The sequence below is a fragment of the Canis aureus genome, chromosome 2 (genome assembly GCF_053574225.1).
Source record: "Canis aureus isolate CA01 chromosome 2, VMU_Caureus_v.1.0, whole genome shotgun sequence".
Classification (NCBI taxonomy): domain Eukaryota; kingdom Metazoa; phylum Chordata; class Mammalia; order Carnivora; family Canidae; genus Canis; species Canis aureus.
In genome coordinates this window covers 43,963,275-43,971,864 of record NC_135612.1, presented here as the reverse complement: position 1 = coordinate 43,971,864, position 8,590 = coordinate 43,963,275, and the positions used below count along the sequence as shown (strand labels likewise).

General features: G+C 36.9%; 1 long non-coding RNA gene across 1 annotated transcript; it reads left to right on the top strand.

Annotated features, from left to right (window-relative positions):
* Window positions 1–670: 670 nt before the first annotated feature.
* Window positions 671–8,230, top strand: LOC144290578 (uncharacterized). Its single transcript, XR_013358164.1, has 3 exons — window positions 671–786; window positions 6,540–6,592; window positions 8,097–8,230. It is a non-coding gene; the product is annotated as an uncharacterized LOC144290578 (long non-coding RNA).
* Window positions 8,231–8,590: the final 360 nt, after the last annotated feature.

Sequence of the window (8,590 nt, the reverse complement as noted above, 5' to 3'; positions counted from 1 at the left end):
TAAGTGATGGGATAAATATCATCTTAAGCAAAAAGCGTTTTGAAGGCATTCAGCAGAAAGTCAGGATATCAGACAGAAACATTAACATTAATGCTTGTTCATATTATTCTTTTAAATTTTGAAATTCTTTCATTTGCCAAGTGAACTTGTTTCTCTGAACATGTTACTGACATACATAGTCACAGAATACACCTCCCCAAATACCCTGAAAGATAATTTAATAGTATACTGTGGTTATCATGCCTTTACTCCTATTGAGCACCTTACGTTTTAACTGAAAGAATTATGAACAGAAAACGTGCCTTACCAATCCACTTATTGTCTTAGCTTCCTGTTGCTGTTGTACAAATTACCATAAACATAGTGATTTAAAGTAAAACACATTTTTTTGTCTTACAGTTATGGAGGTCAGAGGTCTGAAATTGGTTCCATTAGGTCAAAATCAAGGTGTTGGCAAAGACTGTTTTCCTTCTGGAAGCTCAAAAGAATTCCCTTGTCTTCTCCAGTTTCTGGAGGCTTCTTATATTCCTTGGCTAGTGGCAACTCCATCTCCAAAGCCAGATGCTTCTTGAAAAATCTCTGTTTCCATTGTCACATCTTCTCTGACTCTTGAAGGATCTTTGTGATGATCCAGGATAATCACCCCATCACAATGCCTTTAATTTAATCACATCTGCAAATTCCCTTTTGGTACACAAATTTGTGCATTCATGGGTCTCATGAATCAGGATCTGAACAGCGTCGGAGGCCACTCCTCTGCTTACATCACCTATATCCTATGAAAATGTAAGGTTTAGTGACAAATTGTATTTAAGATGTGATAAATGCTGGTGTATTCGCTTTGTAAACATTCACTGAATTTTGTTATGGTTTGTTATATAGTCAAAATACACCGTATCTTTTGTGATGAACTGCAGGGGAATATTTTTTCCTTTCCTTAAGCACTTGTTACTCTCGTTTCAGACTAAGGTTAGTGCTTTAACAAAAACATACTTATTAGCTAATGGGAATAATGAAGTTAGCCTATTTTGTATATTAATAATTTTGCATAATGCATTCTATGCCACCAGGCAAAAGGGGCTTCACAAATGAGAAAACCAAGTACCAATGCTCAATACACATCCGATAAATTAGATGACTGGATTTGCTATGTACAAGAAAACACACATTTTAACGATCTCATTTTCCCCTCTTACTATGTGACTTTAATAACAACATGGAATAATGAAAGTGGCCAAGGGCTTTAGAATCAGAACAAACGGAGTGCGAATTCTGGCTCTTCTATTTATCAGATATTTGCATTTAGGCAATTTATTTAATGTTTCTGAGCTTTTGTAGAATGGGTATCATCAATCTTTAACACACTGGGATATTGTAAAGATTAGGTACCATTGGAAAATAAAATAAAATAATGTCTGAGAATGATTTAGCTTGTAACATGCCCTCAAAACTCAACTTCCTCTTCTATACTCTCTTTCCTTTTTAAAATTATTGTATTCTATTCACTTTTATAGACTTGTCCTTATACTAACAGCTAAAAGATTTGAAAATATTTTATTCCATCAGTTGGAAAGAAAAAGACAACTGGTTTTCCCTTTTACTAAAATCTGATTTCCCTTCATGTTGGAAGAATAAAAGTTCCTCTATATCCTATTGCCCTCAGGAACCTCAGGAAATTTGGTATCATGAGAGCACCTGGGTGGCTCAGTGGCTGAGTGTCTGCCTTTGGCTCAGGTCATGATCCCAGGGTCCTGGGATGGAGTTCCACATCAGGCTTCCTGCTGGGACACTGCTTCTCCCTCTGCCTGTGTCTCTGCCTCTCTCTCTCTCTCTCTCTCTCTCTCTCTCTCTGTGTGTGTGTGTGTGTGTCTGTTGTGAATAAGTAAATAAAATCTTTAAATAAACAAACAAATAAATAAATAAATACTAAGGTCATCAATGAGTTTCATGCTAAGGATTGCATCCTAGCACTATATTAAAACTTCCTCATCTCTATTAGAATGAACACATCGTGGAAATGCTCCCTTAAGAAAAACAGCTTTGAAACTTTTCAAAACTTCCGATGCTGAATCCTCTTGGTTTCTTCTTTCAAGATGAGCTCAAAATGTTTTTATTGGAATAGAACCTTCCAAAGTTAGAGGACTGGCTTTGGTGTGCCACACAGACTTCAGAGAACATGTCGAGGAGGTTGTAATTGAGGGAGACAGTGCTGTCAGTACTTGCACCCAGAGAGTTGGAAAGCCCAAGAGTGGAGCATTCATCACTATGATTCTACCTGACACTTGAATGAAAGCATTTTGCACTAATTTGTTCTGTGTCTGTCCAGACAATCTAAAAAGAAAGGATAAGGGGGCAATAGGTGTCTATTAAACAGAATAAACAGCTCCTGGAAAACTAATGCATTTACACACTCGTGGCTTTTGGAGGCTTGGAGATTGCAACTAGAGAAAGAGAAAATGGAAGAGGATGAAAGGATTGGCATTCTCTCTGGCAGCCAAGGACCTGGGTTTCTGGGTCTTGAGTCACATGGCTCTGGATGGCCTGTATCACTGAAGCCTGGAGACTCCTAGCCATGTGTAAAATGGGGGCTGCAGCCAGTGCTTACCACCAAACATGTCATTATTTCTCTGAAGGCTTTCAAATCTACTTGGTAATCACTTCCAAATCTCTGAATAAATAGGTTTGACTCTCCTTTCCCAAACTATATTTTAATATTTTACCTGTACATAAAATTAACTGCTCTAGGGTGGTTTTAGGGCTCTGCTTATTTTCCAGTTAAAAACAAACCAAGAAAGAAGAAGAAGAAGGAGAAGAAGAAGGAGAAGAAGAAGAAGAAGAAGAAGAAGAAGAAGAAGAAGAAGAAGAAGAAGAAGAAGCAGCAGCAGCCACCTTGAGCTTGTTGTCACAGTTATCCAGATTTGCTGATAGAATGTAAGAAAGAGTAAGTGACCAGAAGCCGAAGAACTCACTCTGGGCCCTGTAATTGGCTCCTGTTTTCAACTGAAGAGTCAGGAAGAAGGCCAAAGAGTGAGAAGATGGTCTAACAAGAAACACATGGTCTGTTGAAAACTAAACACAGCTGGACCCCAAACCATGTTTTACTCACTGTCCTAGCCTTGGGCCTCTTTAAGATTCCATTAACCTTTCTGGTATGTATGATTATCTGTTTGGATGATCATTAGGAAATGTGGCAATATTCAAAAAAGAATAGATGTGAATCCAGTTTCTAGGGCTGTAGCTAATCAGAAAAGTCAATCATATTTTTTAAAGACCAAAACAATGCTTTTATTAATAATCCTCAGTTTCTTTAGACATCTAAGGTCATTGGATATTTTTTAAGCTGCTTGCCATCTGACCTTTACTCATTTAACTTTCTAAATAAATAACATGTGATCCAAAGATTCTTGAGGTCTCATGGAAAATTAGGGAGATTATAATATTGATTCTTCAACTAATGACCCAACTCCTTACCTTTTTGTTGGCAAAATGGATGTGGGATTTGAGTGTGTTTCTGTCCATAAATATTTTCCTCATTTGCTGTGTAGCACTGGCACTCCTTGAGATGGGGTTGTAACACAACTAGAAAGTGTAACATAATAGGATAACAGGTTAGACAGGATTGCCTTAGCAGAAATATCTTAGCAAAGAAGCATAGGACAGATCTAGAAACATTTTTATCCTGGAGAATGTGTGGGAAATCAGAGCCTGGTGCTCCAGGCGGGATTTTTATACTAATAAATTTACAAAAAAAATCTATACCATTCCCAGGTTCAGTCATAATGTAAGAGAAGAAAGTCATACAGGAGAGAGGTGTGCTTTGTCAGCTTCACAATTTTACCTAAGCCAGAGAAATCTACTGCATTTTGTTTCAAAATCATTTTGCTTCCTTTAGTTCAGAATTCTACTTGTAAGTGTTATGACGGATCTTACAGCATTTTTGTATTTTCACATATATAATCTAAATGTTCTCAGGGTTTATGAATAATGAGTTAATTCATATTTTTGTTTGACTGATGACTTCACTTGTTCATTATTATAAGAAAGGCAATAAAGAAACACATAACCAAAAACAGAAAAAAAAAGTTTTAAAAACCTTGCGTACATCAAAACTGCCATTGTTGACATTAGGGTTGTAACTCCACATATTTTAATTCATGGTGTATATAGCTAAATATAAATATAGATTCTAAATCTAAATAAGAATAGAAACCAACAGAAAGGAGGGGAGGAAGAGAAAGAGATTAAATGGATAGGGAAATGCTTGGATGTGTGTGGATGGATACATATAAATATTGTCATAAATTGCATTTCTGCAATCATTAAGTTTGAGGGCATTTAATTTTATCGAAGTACTTGAAATAGAAATTGTGATGTAATGGAAACACTCGACCTTCGATAAAGTCTTATCACCTCAAGAACTATGAGTTCCTAAAAGATAGTGAGGATTATAGAAATAAATAACCATTAAAAATTAAATATGCTGGAGTCATTATGTTTCTCTGAAGCAAAAGATTTCAGTTTTAGTCAATACCTACTGATCCCAAACCATGAAAAATTAGAAAGTTCGTATACTTTTTTCCACATCTAATCCCCCTGCTGCAACATCTATTTTTACTTCCTCAAGTAAAAACAGATAATGTGTTTATATTATATATATAACTCTATTCTATGAGTTTCAATAATTGCCATAAATGCAATCCCTAGATATTTTTTATTATGGCTCATGTATTTCTGAGCTTGTTAATTTTTTATATCTCTATGGGTTGTTGACTGGCTAGAAGCTGTTGTTATTTTCATTACTTAAGTATTTATTTAGTTTTACTTTCTTTCCCGGGCAAGATAGATCCAAAATTCTTGCATGTTTGAAAGTGTGTCATGCCTCTCTGCTAGCATGACAGCTCATGTATGAAAAGTACATCACCCACATTTCCTTTTCCTCAAAGCCCTGTAGACACTATTCTCTTCTCTTCTGGCATTTACTGCAGTGCTCATCTTTTTAGGAGGGCTTGTTCATTCTTCCTTTGAATGATTACATTTCACCAAATTTTGTATGAGTGTGTGGTGGGGGGTGAGGAAATACCAGGAGGTCTTATAGTCTGTCAATTTCTTCATGAATTAGGCTGTCACCCCCAAAGTTGAAGGTCACTTTGGTTAAGGATCATATTATTGAGGTTAGTTATTCCCTTGCTGGCATTGAAAGTTGGGGAAAATTTTGCGACTAGCTCAATTCTTTTTTCCCTCATTTATAAATGCCTTGATTTTTCTTCTTTATTATGGAAACTTAAGAATTTAAATAAGGCACCTCTTGCTTTGCTTCAAGTTTTCCTGGAATGTGGCATTCCCATGTAAGTTGACAATGCTATTTCTTTTGTTATATCAAGAAAATTTCTGGGGATCCCTGGGTGGCTCAGTGGTTTAGCCTTGGCCCAGGGCGTGATCCTGGAGACCAGGGATCAAGTCATGCATCGGGCTCCCTGCATGGAGCTTGCTTCTCCCTCTGCCTGTGTCTCTGTCTCTCTCTCTCTGTGTGTGTGTCTCTCATGAATAAATAAATAAAATCTTTAAAAAAAAAAAAAGAAAGAAAAAAGAAAATTCCTGTACTCTGCCTTTTGTTCTTTACAATAGGAATAGTAAATACCCATGTCACCAGAATACTTTTGTATGCTTCCATATTTATTTGCTTTATTTTATTTTTAAAAGCCTCTATCCCTTTTTTCAGCAATTATCATGATGATGTTAAGCCTTTTGTCTATGCCAACAATTTCATTTTCTACCATATCTATTCTGCCTCTGGTTCTTTGAAACTTATTTAGTGGCACTATAAAGATGAAGTTGCTTTGTTGGGGTTTGTTTTATAATCTCCAATCATTTTCTTGGCTCTGCTATTTTCATGTTCATCACTTTAGGTTAGTTTATCATCTTGTCTCTCAAATTTTACTTAATTCATACTCTCCTTAGTAATTTTTATGGTATAAGTCACTATTTTTAGATTTTCTTCAATTATGTTTCTTCCAAAGTGGTTTTATGGTTCCTTTCTTCTTTATGTTTACATAGGCAACAATGTCGTTTTTCCCCATCTGATTCATACTTAATAGAGTTGTCTCCACTTAGATGGTCAGTATATTCTATAATTAAGTTAGTAAAATTTCCTTGCCGCTATCCACCTGATCTCAGAATAATTTTCTTTTTTGGGAAACCTCAACTCCCTCCTTTCATCTAAGACAGGGTGGGCAAACTTTATCTACAAAGAGCCATACAGTATATATTTTAAGTTTTGTGAACTGATAGTCTTTGTTACAACAATTACTCTGCTCTTGTAGCATGAAAGCAGCCACAGACAATACATAAACAAGTGGGCATTGGTGCATTCTAATAAAATTTTATTTGCAAATCAGGGGGCAGGCCCACAGACCAAAGTTTGGCTGACCCCGTATCTAAGGGACAGTTTAATGTCTTCTAAGAGAGTTCACTCCACCCTGGGTGGCTATTACCTGGAGGTATGCCTGCAGAATTCAGATCAATGTTCTAATTCTCCACAGATCTGGAAACATAATGAATCCTTTCAGCCTCCACCAACATCTTATGGGAATAGGTACGTTGGCCATCATAACTAGAATCATTCCATGCTTTCACTTAGAGTTAAGTGCCCATTCTTAATTTGATAGTTCCCTAATTGTGGGATATTAACAAGAACTCTCAGAACTTTGTTGACTCATTTTTTTTGTTTGTTTGGTTTTGGTTTTGGTTTTGGTTTTTTTTTTTCCCAGTGCCACTTCTTGGGAAGGGAGATGTAATTAAGGATTTTTACTAAGATTTTTTTTTTTTAATTCTCCTTGGTTATATCTTTTAGAACTTATAACAGGAGCCATAACCTTGTCCTCAATCAGTTCTTGCTAGCAAGTGTTTTCCTTATTTGTTTTATTATGTTTGTGGCACCCAGACAGATTCAGGGAACTGATTTGTTCTGCAATTTTTATGAAAGCAATCATGTTTATTGAATATTGACCATACTCAATCTTGAGAGTCATCACATTTGATCATTCTTCTCCTCCAATGTTTCCCAGCCATTTCTGAGAGCTCCCTAGACAACTACTATAACCTCACCAGGCCTCCTCTGATTTGACTCTTTACTCTGCCATGCCGTAGCTACCAGTGATCCTCTGCACATGTTTTTCTACTGAGCAGAACTCTCCACACCTTTTCATTGTCACCACCAATCTGGGGTGACAAGTGAAGGGTAGGCAGTCTTGACAGTGTAGGGAATTTCTGTTCCCCAAACTTCTTCCAATGGTAAGTCACGACCTTCAAAAGATAGAGATAGCCTACACACACTCTGCTAGTGGTACCAGAACAATTTGAGCTGTCATATGAGGCAAGCCCCAGCTTACCCACCATCACTAGAAGAGCTTTGAAAGTCTCAGTGCCTCAGAGTATAGCACCAAACTCCCAATTTTCATAAATAGGAAGAACATTTTTTCCCTTAAACTTAACTCATAGCTATACATCAAGTTCCAACAGATTGACCTGAGTTTTCTGACAACTTTCAGAGAAAATGCTATCTAGAATGAGTCAGAATCTTGACTAGGGTGGTCCACAGTAAGTAGCCTGGGATATATACTGTCAAATCACCCCACAATTAAGTCATCTAGAGAAGCCCAGGTCACCCTGCATTAGTCCCAACCCATGTCTTTTTCTCAGATTCTACTGCCATAGCACCATGTTCCGAAGTGCCAACCACCACCATTCAAATTTAACCCAACTCCCCAAAAATACATATTACTTAGTTCTCAAAGAGCAAGTGCAAAATGTGACTGAGAAGCATACTTACAAAGCATATTTTCACCAGAAGCAGCCTGCAGAAATCTAGGTCTGCTGAAAGATGCACCCAGTTAACTTGACTATGCAAAACACTTCGCTTCTCTTCCAAACACAAGCATTCAGGTTTCCTCTGGAAAAATCGAAATCAAAGGTGTAGTCAAGTGTGCAAGTCAGAAAATCCTGGGAAGAGGTAAGAAATTTAATAGCTTCATGGTCTATGTCAGTGTGGAGTATATGCCAAAGCCTCTGCTTACACAAGGTTTTTGCCCAACATCCAGATTCCAGTGGAGGCAAAATATCAGCTAGTTCATCCACTTCTGCTTCACCAAAAATCAGAAATTGCCGATTGACTGTTCTGCAGAAGGTGTTCAACCGGGGGTATAGAGTTACCAATGCTGGAGAAAAATGACTTCAGGTATGGTTTCATTGCTCTCACATGACTAAGGTCAAAATGGTCTTCTGCTGAAGAAAAGTGTTGCTTTTATTGTACCCTTTTTCTTCTTTTAATTTTTTAGATAAATACACAGCTATTCTATGATTCTCCTGTCTAGCAGTGGAAAGAAGTTATCTCAACACATTTTCATCACTTTTCTGAATCCTTTCTGACTAGAAGTAGGAAGAGTTTATTCCTTGGAATATCTGGAGCTTATCTGTGTCTTAAACATGCATTGCATTAAATCAATGCAACTTTGAGTGACTATCATTTGGGTTAATTGTACAGAGCTCTAATAGCCATGAATTAAGGTAGAATAAAGACAACCCTAGTGATAGC